The 16,279-nt window shown below is 39.2% G+C and overlaps 1 protein-coding gene across 4 annotated transcripts in view; it reads right to left on the bottom strand.

The window, feature by feature from the left end:
• SEMA3D (semaphorin 3D) overlaps positions 1–9,169 on the bottom strand; it is a 271,318-nt gene extending 262,149 nt beyond the window's left edge. Inside the window, exon 1 of one of the 4 annotated variants that reach the window (XM_064575343.1) lies at positions 8,703–9,169. The gene's annotated coding sequence lies outside the window, so the exon portion shown is untranslated. The remainder of the gene's footprint in view (positions 1–8,702) is intronic. The other 3 variants (XM_064575344.1, XM_064575342.1, XM_045864789.3) reach the window with 3 other exon arrangements.
• Positions 9,170–16,279: the final 7,110 nt, after the last annotated feature.

Below are 16,279 nucleotides of genomic sequence, written 5' to 3'. Positions count from 1 at the left end.
TGATTTGTATTAACTTCCTATTTTATTATCATAAATAATATCTTACATGATTTCATCATGCAAATACTTCTGCAGACAGACTAGTCTGGCTTTAACTTTCTACCATCCAGCTTGGAGAGCAACTTATAACACTAATTCAATTATAATAAGGGACATACATGAAACTACAAGACAGACACTACTGGGGCCAAAAGAGTGAATTCTGAATCAGAATATATGTCAATGATAAAATTAATAAGCACACAGTTGCACCATTTAAAGATTTTGTCATCTGACACTGAGTCAAATCTCAAAATTGATAAGGTTTGAGATGATTATTTTCATTTACGAAGATTTTTAAAAAGGTACTCTAGTTATAATTATGTATTCACAAGTCATCGATTACTTGAAAATACATTGATAGGAAGTAAAAAAGGAGATAACAGGATAGTCTCTGGTATGCATTTTAAGATTTTGGTCAGAGTATTAGATTTCTCCATTCCTCTTTCTGACTAGGTTAAATTACCATAGGCAGGATCTCTCTTTTTTAAAAAATGTATTCAATTACTTTGTGTAACAAAAATGAAAACCCTGGATCTAAGATTCTACTGAGAACCCAGAGCATATTAGTCATATTGATCTGGGTCTTTCTCAGATGTTTTCATCATTTCAGGAAATTCAGTGGGGTCATACCAAAAAAGAGGGCTTTTAGTCACATATTCTGGGATTGGTTTCCATGACTTTTCCTGAACAAGTTCTTCAAATGTGTTTTTTATGCTATGACTCATACAAACTAGAAACAGGAAAAAAAAAAAAGCAGAGCTAAACTTTTCAACAATTGCCACAGTAGAACACAAATTCAGCAGAAACTATAGTTAACTATAAAGCACAGAGTCAGATAACTCTTAAATAATTATAAATATGAGGTAACACTCAAAAATTAGACACCAGTATAAAAGCTTAGATAAGAAAGGTAACATGACAGGACTTTCAGTCCAACTGTAAGAAGAGCTTACTCCAAGAGAGTGAAACTCAGATTTTTTAAAAAATAGAAACAATTTGGAACACAGGGAAGAGAAGGAATAATGTGTGATTTATAGAGAGGGAAAAATGAGAAATACTACACACACACACACACACACACATATAAAGGGAAACAGCAACCTGTGTATCCTCCCTACTCTACATTGGCTGGAACACAGATGAGTCTCAGCTTCTGGGAGTTTTTTTGGGACATAGAGGCCTCCTAAGTATATTTATAATTTTCAAAATAGTAATGATATGTGTATTATATATATAATATTTGATAGGGAATAATATTTAACATACTTAATGCAGTAGATGAACTTGAGATTCAAAGAGGGGTAAAAAGAATAAATAGTCATTGAGCCATTCTGGCAAGAATTTTGGAAGCATAATCATCATCTAGAACTGAAGACATCTGGCATGGGTGATGGATCTTGTCAATATCAATAAAATAGCAAGGGCAGAAGTAGAAAAAAGTTTGCCTTCTCTTTTAATATCTAAGATTGATTTATAGGACGTGACTAATACACAACTTTCTTTGCACGAAAACCTATAATAATGGTAATCTGAATGTTTTTTAGTAATCCAAATATTACATTTCTTTTCAAAAAAGTAATTATAAGAAGAGCAACTCATTCAAAATATGTGTTTACCATAATAAGATGTATAATATTTAGTATCAAAAAAAAAAGGCAAAATAGTAGTGCTTTGAACTAGGGGATTAAATTAAGCATTTAACTGAATGACATTAGCCTTGCTGACCAGAGAATGGTTCGCTTCTTACACGGCTTCTCACCATGCTTAATCTATATGCTTTCAAATACAAGTTTTAAAAATAGACTTTATTTTTAGAACAGTTTTGGATGTACAAAAACATTGAGAAGATAGTACAGAGTCCCCCTAAACCCACACCCTACAGTAGTTTCCGCTATTATTTTTATATCTTATGGACATTTGTTATAATTAATGAACCAATACTGATATTATTATTAACTAAAGCCCATAGTTTATTCTGATTTCCTTAATGTTTACCTAACGCTCTTTTTCTTTTCATGGATCCCATCCAGGATATCACATTACATTTAGTCCCTGTCTCTTTGGCTTCCTTCCTCCTGCCTGTGACAAATTCTCCGACTTTCTTTGGTTTTGATGATCATGACAGGTTTGAGGAGTACCGGTTAGGTATATTGTAGATTGCCACCTGCCCTTGGAATTTGTCTGATGTTTTTCTCATGGTTCTATTGGGGTTATGAGGTTTTGGGAGAGAGACTGCAAAAGTGTCCTTTTTATCCCAACCTATCAAGAGCACATTCTATCACCTATGAACTTTAGGCACTAAGTGTCACATATAAAATTTATTTTTCAAATAAATTTCACGTTTAGTAAGTAAATAAATTTCATTTTTAAGCTAAGAATTAACATACGTTTGTAGGTTTATGAATGAAGCTTTACTAACAGTTCTCTATGCTTATCTATATTTTCCAGTTTTTCAGTAAGGATCAGGAACTATATCTGTGATGAAAATCATTACTATAAAAATATGATTTACAAAAAAAAATGTGCCCATTTCAACAAGAAAACTCAAATTAGTATCAATTTCTATAGACCCAGTATTTAGCATTACAAGTAAACCAAGAATTCTGGGATTTCCAAATATCTATCTTTGAAATGAAGTGTTGTATTTCAAAATTGAGAGTGTTTCTCCGAATAAGAATAGTATTCATTTTAGAAAATATTTCTTTCTTTCACAGAACAACCAATTCAGATATGAAGAGCAAACATTTATCCAAAAGCAACAATAATAACAAATACCAAAACCCAAGAATGCCTGAATTTCACGTGGTACAGACTGGCCTTTATGATAAGGATAAGAAACAAAAAGTGGGAGTAAGAGTCTCACTGATTTTGTATGTTCTATCACAGAAAACCAGACTATTTAAATACAATTTGAGATTATACATCATCAGGCATGGGTTCAACTGTCAACATAATATGTAAAAAAAGGCTTTTGTGGAACTATTTAAGCAACTAATTTCCGAACCAAATATGACATCAAAATACTTAAACGCTGTCTAAGATATGCAAAAGATTAACTGAAAAGGAGACCTAGTAAAATGCATAATTAATATAGAAAAAATAAATCAGACATTTATCTGATGGTAGATTAATAAAGTCACCTTCATATACCTACACCATTTATTTTCCATGAAAGAGTACTATATTTTTTTTAAGACTCTCAGTACTTTAGACATTTTTGCTTATTTTATTGACTTTATTCTTAGCAGTAATATTACCATTTAATGATGCTTAATTCTATTTAATTAGAAAAATATAGCAAACGTTTCCATTTTTCCTGTGATTTGCTAGTAAAACCCACTAATAGAAAACATTATTAACCACCAGTTTTAAAAATATAAAATTTGAAGTTATTACATTAAATGACCTATAGAAGAAAAAAAGAACATAAAGTAAATTATTCCTAATTTCTGAAGAAGACACCACATCTTAAAAAGATGATAGATTCAGACGCTGAATCTAGCGCACTCTTCTAGGAACCCTTGGTCACTTAATTCTCAGTTTATTTTATGCATTTCTGTAGGAGGGTAATACTTGTATTTTATGGAGCTTTGCAAAAGAATGAGCAAACTGTCTAAATTCACCAGTGAAAGATTAGTCAATTTGTTAAAGGTACCCTGGTCTGTGACTATTAGAAATTACTAAATATTGGGGCACCTGGGTGGCTCAGTTGGTTAAGCGACTGCCTTCGGCTCAGGTCATGATCCTGGAGTCCCAGGATCGAGTCCCGCATCGGGCTCCCTGCTCGGCAGGGAGTCTGCTTCTCCCTCTGATCCTCCTCCCTCTCATGCTCTCTGTCTCCCATTCTCTCTCTCAGATAAATAAATAAAACCTTAAAAAAAAAGATGAAAAAAAAAGAAATTACTAAATATTATTAACATGGAAATAAAGATATTAATGAAGATAGGTTAAAAGTTATTAAAATCACTTAAAGTCTAAGTATGAATAGTATGCTTCATTACATAGGTTAGCTTCTTTAAGTACTTAACTATTTATCTGTTTTTTAATAATTTATATTTGTAATTGTCTATTATTTAAGTATATCTCATTATTATGAAATTTCAAAATCCTTTCAAAGGCATTACATTTGCTTATCAGTGTATTTCCTGTTTATAGTGAATTTTGCTTTGGCTATATCCTTCTTTCTAACTATTACTTAGGTACTTAAAGTTAAGGTGAACTAATATGGACACAGATGATGTAGATTCTCATGTGTTAACTGGGTCCTTTTAAAAAACACAAGAAATTTAAAAATAAAAGAATTACTTCTTTGTAGCATGCAACAATTTACAAAGTTCTTATATACCTATTTCACACGATTATTACACCATTTCTGTATGATATGCATTATGATAAAACACTCAGCATTTCACCACTTTTTTCTATGAAAGGGTAAAACTCAGCTATAAGAGAAAACTTTCCTTCCTAAAATCTCAGAAAAAGTAGGGTATAACACCAAAGATCTTTAATCTGATCTTTTATAGACAAAAAGTGATTCAAAATCACTGTATTAAATGTTTAATGAATTAGACTTCAGTATGTGTTAAGCATCTAGAATATGTTTAGCATTGTACCAACCTGAAGGAATAAAAAGTTAAAGTCCAATTCTTTCCCTCAAGGTTCTTATGATCTAGTCAGGGATCATAAACAACAAAAATAAAGAAAAAATAAATTATTGGAAACTCAGAATATTGGCTGAAAGGTATGATGTGATATAAAAAGAAAGGGATTTTGGCCAAGGTTTCCTGGGTTAGTAGAGTATCTTTTTTAACCAAATTCTGAGGTCAGAAGAAATGTGATTAACAAGTTTTGCCCATGGTCAATCATTATTATTGCTATTACTACTTATTTCACAAATGTGGATATTTCTTTTTTCTTTCAAGGAATATGTTACTCACTGTTGAAAAACTTACTATTTTATTGGGGTAATCTGTATAGCTCCAGGTATTTATAGAAAGAATAATAATTTTTCAAAATAGTGCTATGATTACTCTTATTCATTAAATAAATCATTTATTAATTGACAAGAGTGCTTCCCAAAGAACATATATCAGCACACCATTATATTTTCCAGACAGAACAGTAAAGTTGAGAGTCACATTTGTTTTTCTCAAAATAATGAACCTGTAACTAACAACTTGAAGACATACTAATATTTATTAAATCAGCACCAATTGGAATGTTTTCCTCTTGAAACTGAAAATTTGATATTCCAAATACTTAATAAAAATGGGGATGGCTTAATCCACTAACTCTGTACGAGCAGTATACAAACACTGGTGGACAGAGATACTTGCCAATTCCACAAGACATCATCAGAAACATCTTCAGGTCTGTGGTAAACATTTCTTCGGTTAACAAATGCCCATGTAGAATGAGAACACAGTATGAAGAATAAAAAGGAGGTACCCTGAAACTTCCTGCCTCAGTTTAACTCCAGCCCCAAACAATGTATTTCCTACTTTTGGAAAAGAAACGATGTGAGAGTTATTCAGCTTCATGACTCAAGTTCAAACCTATAGTTGATCTGTTAGCCTGTCTTTGGAAACAGTACATGTGCTTACTCTGCCTTGTAATTGTTTATATTCCTGACCTTCCTTGCCACCAAAAATAATTCCCACCCCCATGCTTACTAGCCCTACACACACGCACAGAGATTAAAAATTCAATTTATCTTTGTGCATTTTTCCATGCAAAAATATATAAAGCAAATTCATTAACTAAGATGTACCTATAAAGGCAATTCTGCAAGAAGGCAAAATAAAATCCACATAATTATTTCTCTACCTTTTACCCTTAGTTTCTGCTATTGATTATGGTTTCCTGATAATTCCAAAACATTTTGCACTGCCAGATACTTTTCCTTGACCTCCCTCTCTCAGAGAGTCATTGGGAAGGTAAAAGGAGTCACATTGTTAGTTCTCCTAAATGGGTGGACAACAGATTTTACAAAGGTGAACCATTGGTGCCAAAACATGAAATGAGTTTTTAGGTCATGAAGGCAATAAGTAGACTAAGGAAAACGTCATTAACCTCAGGAAATTTTCTCAATATAGCCATGGGATTACTATTTGACAAAATATGTTTCTTTTGTTTTCATTTTTCCTTTACAAATATGATTAAAGCCACTAAAATTCCTATAAGGTACAATAAGACCTGTGTAAATATAGATTATTGATATCACGTGTATATGATTCTCGGCCTACAGACTTGATGTGGCTTGTACCAATCCTCAATCATGGATTCCCTTTAAATTCTTGGATGTTCTTCCATGGTAAATTATCATATACAGATGCAGTATCAAACTGACCTTAGAAAGGTCCTCTCTTTAAGTGGGGTCACGGAAAGCTTCCTGAAGGCCCTGAAGGGTGAGCCACCTTAAGGTAAAACAGTTCCAGTCTCAGCTCTGCCCCTTACTAGTTTATATTTGGACATATGAATTAACACCTTTACTTAACATCTCACTATTATCATTTCTAAAATGAGAATAACTGCTTTGTCTACTCCCCTAATCATCAATTCCATTTTTAAGGATGATCATTTGTTGTTAGTACTGCAAAAACCAAAATGGGACACCACCCATTTCTCTCTGTGTCTTTGCTTTTTTCCATCTAAAAAATAAGGAGAATAATGACACTTTGTGTAGAACTGTTGGGAATCTTAATCGTGATAACGTATAAAGCGCCTAGGATGCAGTAGAGTGTTTGATAAATGTCCCTTCCCTTCTCCACCAATTTTCCATTTCATAAATGGGCAAATTCCACTTGAAATGTTGGCAGTCCAAAGCAGTACCGTTTTATTGTCTCTCAGCTACCTCTTGACCCTATTCTTATCTCTTCCCACATCACCTTCCGGTATTTCCTGGCCTTTCTCTTCCAAGGGCCAAGGTCTTTACCCATCTCCCGGACCTGGACCGTCACTTTGTAGCTTGCCAGCGATGCCTCCTCTGGCCAGTTCTAGCTGCTGGGAGGAGTCTCCACGATTCCAAGGCTGAACAGAATTAAAGCAACTCCTGCCTGGGACTGCTCGCTTCCAACCCCAACCCTTCCTGCTCATCTCTTCGATGTCTGGCCTCGGAACTGCGGGAGAAGCGAAGGCATCACCGGAGTGATGACATGCGGCTCTCTCCCTTCCCACCGTTCACATTTTTGCTTCCACGTGCGGAACCCATAAGGCTCTGGCCGCTCTCGCCCCGGCGGTTGCCCTGGTTATACAACAGCAGCACCAGACCCAGGAGGGGGTCTCATCCCTTCTCTACTTCCCCATAACCCTTTCCTCTCCTCCCCGCTCCGGCCTCCCCCACAAACCCAGTCAGGAAGAGAAGCCTTTGCGGCTGAACTTGAGACTTTAAGCCCCCTTCTCGCTAGTGCAAACAGCACTGGCAAACTAAGGAAGGGTGGGAGGGGCTTTGGTGGAGAAGAGCCCTCGCTTCACTCCCGACTGAAGCGCGCAAAGTTCGCCGACTTGACTCGATCTCCGTCACCAGGAGTTTGGGACCTCAGTGGCCCCGGCTGCTGGGCGCGCGGCTCGCGTCCAGTCCCTCGGATTCCAGCTCGCCGGCGACAGCGTAGCGTCCCCTCCTCCTGTCAAGTCCCTTCAGCGCTGGGACGGAAGCAGAGCGACTCAGCCCACGAGGCTGAACACAAGTCCCCAGGGAAGGAGAATCTGCCAGTGCCGAAAACAGCGCTTGCACTGCCAGGGCAGCCCGTTAACGCTTCGACTCCGGGCGGGCCGGGAAGGGGGCGGGAGGGGACACCCGGGGCCGGGGGTCGGGGAGGGGTAGATCCACTGCGTTCAATTCCCAGCAGGAGTCAAATCCGGGCCTTTCCCGCGCGAGCCAAGCCGAGGCTACCAAGGGATGCCCCGCTCCAGCAGGAGTGCGTTTTGCAATAACCACATTTCCCAGACAGCCGGCTTCGTGCCCGGTGTCTGACTCCAACCTCACCCTCAGGTCTAGAAGGACGCACGGTTCCATTAGAGGAGCGTCGCGATTCCTTCGCGAGGAAAAAGGCGTCGCCCGTCCCTCCCCCAAAGCACCGCAACAGAAACAACCGCTACGGTCTCCTCGTCCCCTCCCCCAGCCCGCGGGAAAAGGAGGGAGCGAAGGGCGCAGGTACCCTTGGTCAAGTCCTCCCCAGAAGGTCCCCACCACCGCGTCTCCCAATGAACCTGCAGCCGGCGGAAGCCACGGAGCACGTTCAAACGCGCTCTCCTGCCGCCTTGGCCGCGGAGGGAGCGAGGAACAGTGAAGTGCCCGGGCGCGTCTCAAGAGGAAAACTTCGCTCGGTTTTGGCGGCGGGCGGCTTGGGCTGAGGAGGCGCCCGCGGCGGCAGCGGGGGGGTGGGACTGCGCCCCCGCCGCCACGCTGTCCCCGGCGCGGCGAGCACAGGCCGTCCGCTGCTAGGCGCACTGATTCCCAGTCTGTTCCCCCGCGCGCCCACCCCACGGGCGCTCCCCTCCCGAGCGTTTTCTTCGTCCCCGGACGGTTCCTCGTCTCCCAGGGCTGCGCATCCTCACTTCGGACCCACAGCCACCCCCCAAATTCAGTCACCCCTGCTTAACTCTGCGGTCCCCAGCGCGCCCTCCCACTGGGGTAGCAGGTGACCAGACGCCAGCCTTACCTGCCGCGAACTCTTCTCCGCCTCTCTCTGCGCCAGATGTCCTTTCGGGAAGAGAGGAAGGGGATGCAGGCTGTGGGCGTGCGCGGCGGCGACCGGGGGCACCGGCGCGAGCTCCTCTGAGAGGCCGCCCTGGCGGAGCCGCGGAGCCGCCGGCGGCCCTGACGGAGCGCGGAGGCTGCGGCCGCAGAGGCCAGACGGGGAGGCAGGCAGGGGGCGCTGCTGGCTCCGGAGCGCCGAGACGGGACAGGCGGGGAGCCAGGCACCAGCTGGAGCTTTGGGGAGGCGAGTGTGGCGAGGAAAGGCACGCTCCGAGCGGGAGGGCGGCTTTTAAGTTTGTGGCGTGACCGCAGCAGCTGTCCTGGGAGAGACTCAGTCTTTCTAAAAGGGGATGCTCAGAACGCCGGGGATTACCTCTCCCCTTCCGATCTCCTCCCCCAGCCCTCGGCCCCCCTTTCCTCTGCGCACGCCAGTCCTCCCCAGCGTGCCGAGGTCTATCCTTGCCGGCGCGCAGGCTGTCAGCAGCGTGGATTAAATGTAGCTCCGGCCGCGCTGAGGCATGTTGTTCCGGGCTGGCCACCCTGTGCGCTCTGTCTGTGCGGCAGCCTCGGACGTTTGAGCCCGCCCGCGCCCGGCTGACTTTGGGACCTATGTATTCTATACCATACAGTCTGTAAGGACCCCCCGCGGAAGAAACCGGACAAATAATGTCCAAAACACCCAGCCTCAAAAAGAGTACCTGTGTTCCAGTATGTAAAACCCTGGGCCACTGGCCTTGAAAGCGCAGGCGTTAGGATGAGCCATGGAAAACAAACCTCCATTAAGGGGCTAGCACGAGGAAGGACCAAGTAGAGGGGGAGGAGAAAATGGGGGGGGGGGAAGGGCAGAAACCCCCCCAGGATGTAAATCTTCTTTCCTCTTTACCTTATACCAGGCCAACAGGGATATGTCATATATTTCTGTCAGGAGTTTTCCTTTATAGATTTGTACACACCTTGGTCGTGCAATAGGAAACTGAAGTTATGGGGACCAGGGATGAATCCACATTTTGTGGAGCCTGGAACTTAGACAATTTGAAGGTGGGATCCTCTTTAAGAAAAACAATGCTGAAATAGCTTAATTTCTACAGATCTTACAAAAACGACTCTGTGAATTTATTGTCAGGCAGCCCTCAGGGTCATGGAAAGGGCAAGTGATGAGTCCCGAAGCTTGGGCCTCATCAGCTGCGCGGTAAATCCTTCTGTGATTGGTACTCTAGGTCTGGAGTCACACACCTTGCACTTATTAGTCCCAAACATAAAGCTGACTTGAGGGTAGAGCCAGAGGGAAAAAAAGCAGCCACAGGGTTCTGCATTTGTCAGCTTGATTTAAGAGCACAGCTTGTAAGGTCCCAGGGTTCCTTTGGCAAATGACAAGTGGTGTTTTAGTTTGGGGGTAGTGAGCAGTCAATGGCAACAAAGGGAGAACTGGAAGGTGGGAGGAGACTCTTCATTCAGTGTGTCCTCTGCTGCAGAGAGCTGAGGGCCACCAAAGCTAAATGAGTCATTTCAAGTTGCAGATGGTTAGTGGTGGAGCCAGGCTCAGGAGGGACTCAAGTTTCCTAACTCTGACCAAGGTTCTTTCCTGTGTCTCATGCTGCCCCATTTCTGTAACCTTGGTTTTGACTTTCCACTAACCAACCCCATAATTTTCCTCTTTAGATGCAGGAAAATTTAAGTCCCTACAGACTATTCTGACCTATAGCAACTTTTTTTTTTTTAATGCTTTGTATTTAATGTTATAACACTCATTTTGTAATTAACCATATCCTTGGTGTGTTTATTGCATTTTTCTATATATTTTATATTATTTTATCTGTTTATGCCATTGCCCCTCAATCCAAATTCCAACCTCATTGTAAGGACAATATACCTCTCTTTCTCCCACAGCACAACTTAGGGTTTTGCACGTAGGAGGTTCATGATAAGTAGTTTTTGACTTTTAAAAACTCTCTACTTATTAATTGTCTAATAATTTTGTTAGAATTGCAGTTAACTGGATTTTCCCTCCTGTCAAAATCCTATCTTAGTATACTCAAGCCAAAGAGCATCTCCCTTTGCTACTATTTCCACCTTTTCCATGAAGCCCCTACAGAATTAATCATTCCTTCCTGTTTTCCCAAAGCACTTTGATTTCACTTATGTTATAAGCCCTTTTCATGTAATGTCATAATTAGTTAGGCGTGTGTCCTCATCTGCTGTTGGCTGTTTTTTTTTTTTTTTGTCTTTCTTTCCCAAGCCCCTAAAACAATGTCTATGAATTTGTATTGAACTGGTTTAGTTTGAAATATCCTGACTTAACATTTAGGCTGCATTTACTAGGGCATCCTGAATGTACCATGGGAAGATAACATCTGGAAACTGGGTTCTGTGCTTTCCTTCCGTTTAATTGCTCTGAGCACACAGCAGGCAGAATCAACTGCACAGCGCAAAATTGTGATAAATGGCCTCAGCTGTGTCCATGGCTTTGTAATCCTTAGGGTACTTCTCTAAGTGTCTTGCATACGGTAGGTGTTTAACAAATATTTAGGGGTTAAATTAGGTACTGAATACAGTGGATAGGAGGATGATAATCAGCCACTGCATTTATTTCTGAATTTCTACTAAGATACAGGATTCCATCAGTATTTCTAAGAGTTTGAGATTCACTGTCATCAAAAGCAGTTTGGTAATCTGTCCTGTAGGACTGATACCCTATCTAAATCCTTGCAATAATACCGAGTGGGGAAAATCTTTTTTTACATTAAGTTTTGTTAAAATGTGAGGTGTATTATACAGTTTAGCATATCTCCAAGGGTGGCTATTCAAGATTCAACAAGTGGTCCTTAATTACACTGAAAGAGATGTGTATATCATCAGTTAGAACTACCTAATTGCTGTTTTATGCCTGTTTCATTCTAAGGGGGAAAAAAAAAAAAACAGAAAGAAAGGAAAGGAAAAAAAGAACAAAGTACTGTCTAGTTTCCAGGTGCTTGGAAAAATATTTGGATAAGTGAATTTGTCTTGAGGGTCAACCTCTTACTCTGTGACGTAGTGCACCTCACCCATCTCCATTAGGGCTCAGATGGAATTTGAGTAAGTTGTTCTTACTGCATGGTAGTAGATCTGTGTTAGATTATATGAAATATACTATCTCTCATAGGATTACATTTTAATACTTAATGAAGCCAAGGAATAATTTCTAATTGTACAATTTCAAGAATCATCAATCTATGTTGGGAACCATAAGTGAAGGCAGCAGGGATGGCTAAAAGTAGAATAGGTATATTCTAGGCTTCTCCAACTCCACATATAGCTACCTTTGCCAAGAAGACAGGAGAAAGATAATTACTGGGTCCAGGATTTAAATGTAGCAGGATCTCAGAGGATTTGGCTGCACTTTCAGCCAGAAGGTAGTAGCTTGTTGTTCTTTTCCAACAAAAAGCTATAGTCTTAGTTCTCTCTGTTCTATTCACAAAAAAAGGAAGTAAGGAAGGATGGAAGGAAGGAAGGAAGAGAGAGAGAGAGAGAATTTGGTGAATTTAAAAGAAAAAAAGGAGATCCATAAAAGAAACTGCAAAGTTCTATGTACAGAGACAAGGAAAATGGAGATAAAACTCAAGTATTTAATGTTCACATCTATAAAACTAGTCATATGTTGGTCATATATAAAACCTTTCCACCTTACAATAAATACTACTTTATGAACGTTTTCCCACTTACTAACATATCAGTACTGACAGATAAACGTTGTTATACTCATTAGAGAAAACTGGAGTATATATTAGTTTGTGTCTAATTGGAACAAGTGATGGCATGAGTTGAAAGCAGCTCACCCGCCTCCTAATCTTCTATCAGGTGTTTTCCCCTTATAAACCTCAGATATTTTTTTTTCCATTTGTTTCATTTGATCATGGCAATCCACTTATCACTGGATCATTAGGTAGTTACATATTAAGATCATTAGGTCATGCTTAGTGATGGAAAAGAACACACCTTTCATCTTTATTTCAGTATTAATTATACATAGAACTCTCAGAAGTAAATGTATCTCTGTTTCTCATCTTTAAGTAATGGCAGAAGATAGTTTACGGTGAGTTAATCGGAATGTAAAACTGTCAGAACTTTGCTTAATGTCTTTGAGTTTTAAACTTTTTTTACGTCATAAATGATCATAAACATTCAGAGTTAGGAGAGGCCTCAGAGACCTTCTAGCCCTCATGTTATATATGAGGGAACCAAGGCCAAGAAGATGGAATGATCACCCAGCTCCTTTTAACTCCTGCCCTATGCCCTCTATGATACAGTACCCTGCTATAGAGCCTTTACTTGAAGAAGAAGGAGAGGGAGAGGGGGAGGGAGAGGGAGAGGGAGAGGAAGAAGAAGAAGGAAGAAGAAGAAGGAAGAAGAAGAAGGAAGAAGAAAGAAGAAGAAGAAGAAGAAGGAGGAGGAGGAGGAGGAGGAGGAGGAGGAGGGAGAAGAAGAAGAAGAAGAAGAAGAAGAAGAAGAAGAAGAAGAAGAAGAAGAAGAAGAAGAAAGAAGAAGAAGAAGAAGAAGAAGAAGAAGAAGAAGAAGAAGAAGGAAGAAGAAGAAGAAGAAGAAGAAGAAGAAGAAGAAGAAGAAGAAGAAGAAGAAGAAGAAGAAGAAGAAGAAGAAGAAGAAGAAGAAGAAGAAGAAGAAGAAGAAGAAGAAGAAGAAGAAGAAGAAAGAAGAAGAAGAAGAAGAAGAAGAAGAAGAAGAAGAAGAAGAAGAAGAAGAAGAAGAAGAAGAAGAAGAAATCAGCCAGTTTTCAAAACCTATCCAAGCCAGAATCTTAAGGTTATATTTACTTAGCTGGTTTGGGGTGTGGTGAATAATTAAATTCAGCAGGAATGCACTTCAAAATAAAAATAAAAACACAACCCAACCCCTTTGGCCCAAGTCCTGTGACCTCAGAAAAGAAAACCTCCTTGACTATGAACATTTGCTAGAGGTTGGAAAGCCTTTCTGAGCCTGATACAGGAGTCCACATAGCTAGTGCAGGATGGAGGAGTTTATAGTCAAATAAATGACTCTTTGTGTTTTTTTGTTTTGGTTTGTTTTGTTTTTCTTTTTTTAATAGTGTTCTTAGATCAACACATAATCCCCAAGGAAGGATTTTAAGGAAAAATAAACACCTTTCTTATATATCATATAAAAAAAATCGTCTTTGAGTTTGCTTTTCTTAATACCTCATGCCACCAACACTCCACCCTTAGAGCGTACTTTAGAAATAGTGTATTCTTCTAAGAAAATGGGGGAGGGGAGGGATTCCTGTGATACCTAATCGAGGCAAGCCTTATTTGTGTAAGAGTGATGAAACCAAGAAAAATATGCCCTCTTGTGGCTTATTTGTTCTAGTTCACAACTAATCAACAGTACTCTATTATTTCCTGAAACTCAAACATACCTATATTCCAAGTGGAATTAAACTATTCCTTTGTGCAGTAACTGGAGAGAACAGGTCCATGCAGACAGCATGAAGGCATTCCAAGATTTCTGCTTTGTTCAAGGTCATATGCAGCTACTTAGCCACAATGAAATCAGTATCCCTAAAAATGGGGGAACATTTTCCAAAATAACCCACAGATTCTTACAGATCTTATAAAAATACTTTTCAAATAAATGCATTGATAGAATTTCTTTCCTAAATAGTGAGGTTTGTTTTGGACAGACTTAAACTATGAGTTTCCACAAATAGGAGAAAATTCATAATTTCCTGCCCTACTGTATTTGTGCTTCTAATATTTCTTTAGCTGTAGGATGATGCTTATTTTTCCACTGAAAAAAGTAAAATATGCAGCAGTTAAGAGAAAGCTGATTTTCATTCTGTGCGTACTTTTTTCTCTTCTTTCCTCTTGCTTTACTCAGAAATGAGGCTGTAACAAATGTGTTACATCTGTGATTTACAGAAACATTTAATTTCATTTTATGACAAAAAAATGCCCAGCATGTTTTCCTGAAACCACAAAGTGGAGATGGGTTTAGTGGAAAGTGACCTCTGGTGAGCAAGAGAAAGACTTTCCCATAACTGTGTTTTAAATAATTTAGTAACTAAGTGAGTGTCAAAGGTTTCAAACAGGCCAGATTGTTAATGTCTTAGTCCAATCCTATCATAATAATAATTATTATAATAATAATTATGATTAACATTATCATTATCATTTTACATACAGAGAAACTTTAAGTGACTTAAATAACACATTTTTCATTTGCCTGGATCTACTTGCGTGTGAAGGTGGCCAGTGAGCCATCTCCTTACCTCAGCACCTTGCTGCAGAAGTAAACCGCATTGAATCTTACTTATCAGAAAAATGCAACTTTCCAAACTGCCCAATTTAATACATGGAACTATTATTTTTCTAAGTTAGAAGCTAACATGGGATCTTGTTCTTTCAAGTTTATGATCATTCTGACCCCTGAAGCACAGATATGCTTTCATTTGTATTACCATTTGAAAAAACAATCATAAAACAGTTCAAGATTTTAAATTTTATTGACTATAAATTTAATGAAGAAAAATGAATCACTATAATATAATACTACTAACAAATTGCATTCTCTTTCTACTCAGTACCTCAGTAGAATTATCTTTCCTTATGTATAAAAAGTTTTACTTCCCAAATTTTATTCACGTGTTTGCCAATAATGTCTATATTAAAAGTCTATGATTATACATATATTTAAAAAATTATCTCAAATTTGATTGTACTTAAAACTTCTAATTCTAAGAATAGAGCCAGTTTTAAAAGACAAAAACATGGCCATTTTAAAAATGTATTAAGAAATTAACATTTAACTAATTAGAATAAAAGACAAGCTGTCCATAATAATGGAAGTCAATATTTTAAGTATACTATTGATAGCATGCCCAATGTTAAAAATGATGACCTGCCAATATTAGCTATTAAAACATTATATTTTATGGTATTAAAACAGTGAGGTACTGTTTACTGAATACATAACCAACCAAAGCAATTAGAAATCTAGAAAACAGATGTAGGTATATTATAATTCACACATGTAATGGGAATTTTGTTTTCTGGCTCCAAACTTGAGTGGACAATAAATGCTTTCCTTTCTAAAAATTACTTTTGTTGGGACGCCTGGGTGGCTCAGTTGGTTAAGCGGCTGCCTTCGGCTCAGGTCATGATCCCAGGGTCCTGGGATCGAGTCCCACATCAGGCTCCTTGCTCAGCAGGGAGCCTGCTTCTCCCTCTGCCTGCCTCTCCCCCTGCTTATGTTCTGTCTCTCTCTCTGACAAATAAATAAATAAAATCTTTAAAAAAATAAAAATTAAAAAAATTAAAAAATAAAAATTACTTTTGTTATGTAGCATTTCAAATACAAAAAATAGCACACACAAACACCCTCACAATAAAACAGAGCTCACACTCAAGAATATGTCACCCAGCTCAAGAATTAGAATATTACAAGTATCTTCACAATTATCTGTGTGTTGCTCCATGATTCCCTTTGCCTACCACACAGAAATAAACAATGTTCTAAATTTAATGCCTATTTTCTCTTCCTTTTTGCCCACAT

This window comes from Mirounga angustirostris, unplaced genomic scaffold (assembly GCF_029215605.1).
Source record: "Mirounga angustirostris isolate CCGP_5_RB_7025 unplaced genomic scaffold, mMirAng1.0.hap1 SCAF_12, whole genome shotgun sequence".
NCBI classification, from domain to species: domain Eukaryota; kingdom Metazoa; phylum Chordata; class Mammalia; order Carnivora; family Phocidae; genus Mirounga; species Mirounga angustirostris.
This window is presented reverse-complemented; position numbering and strand designations above follow the sequence as displayed.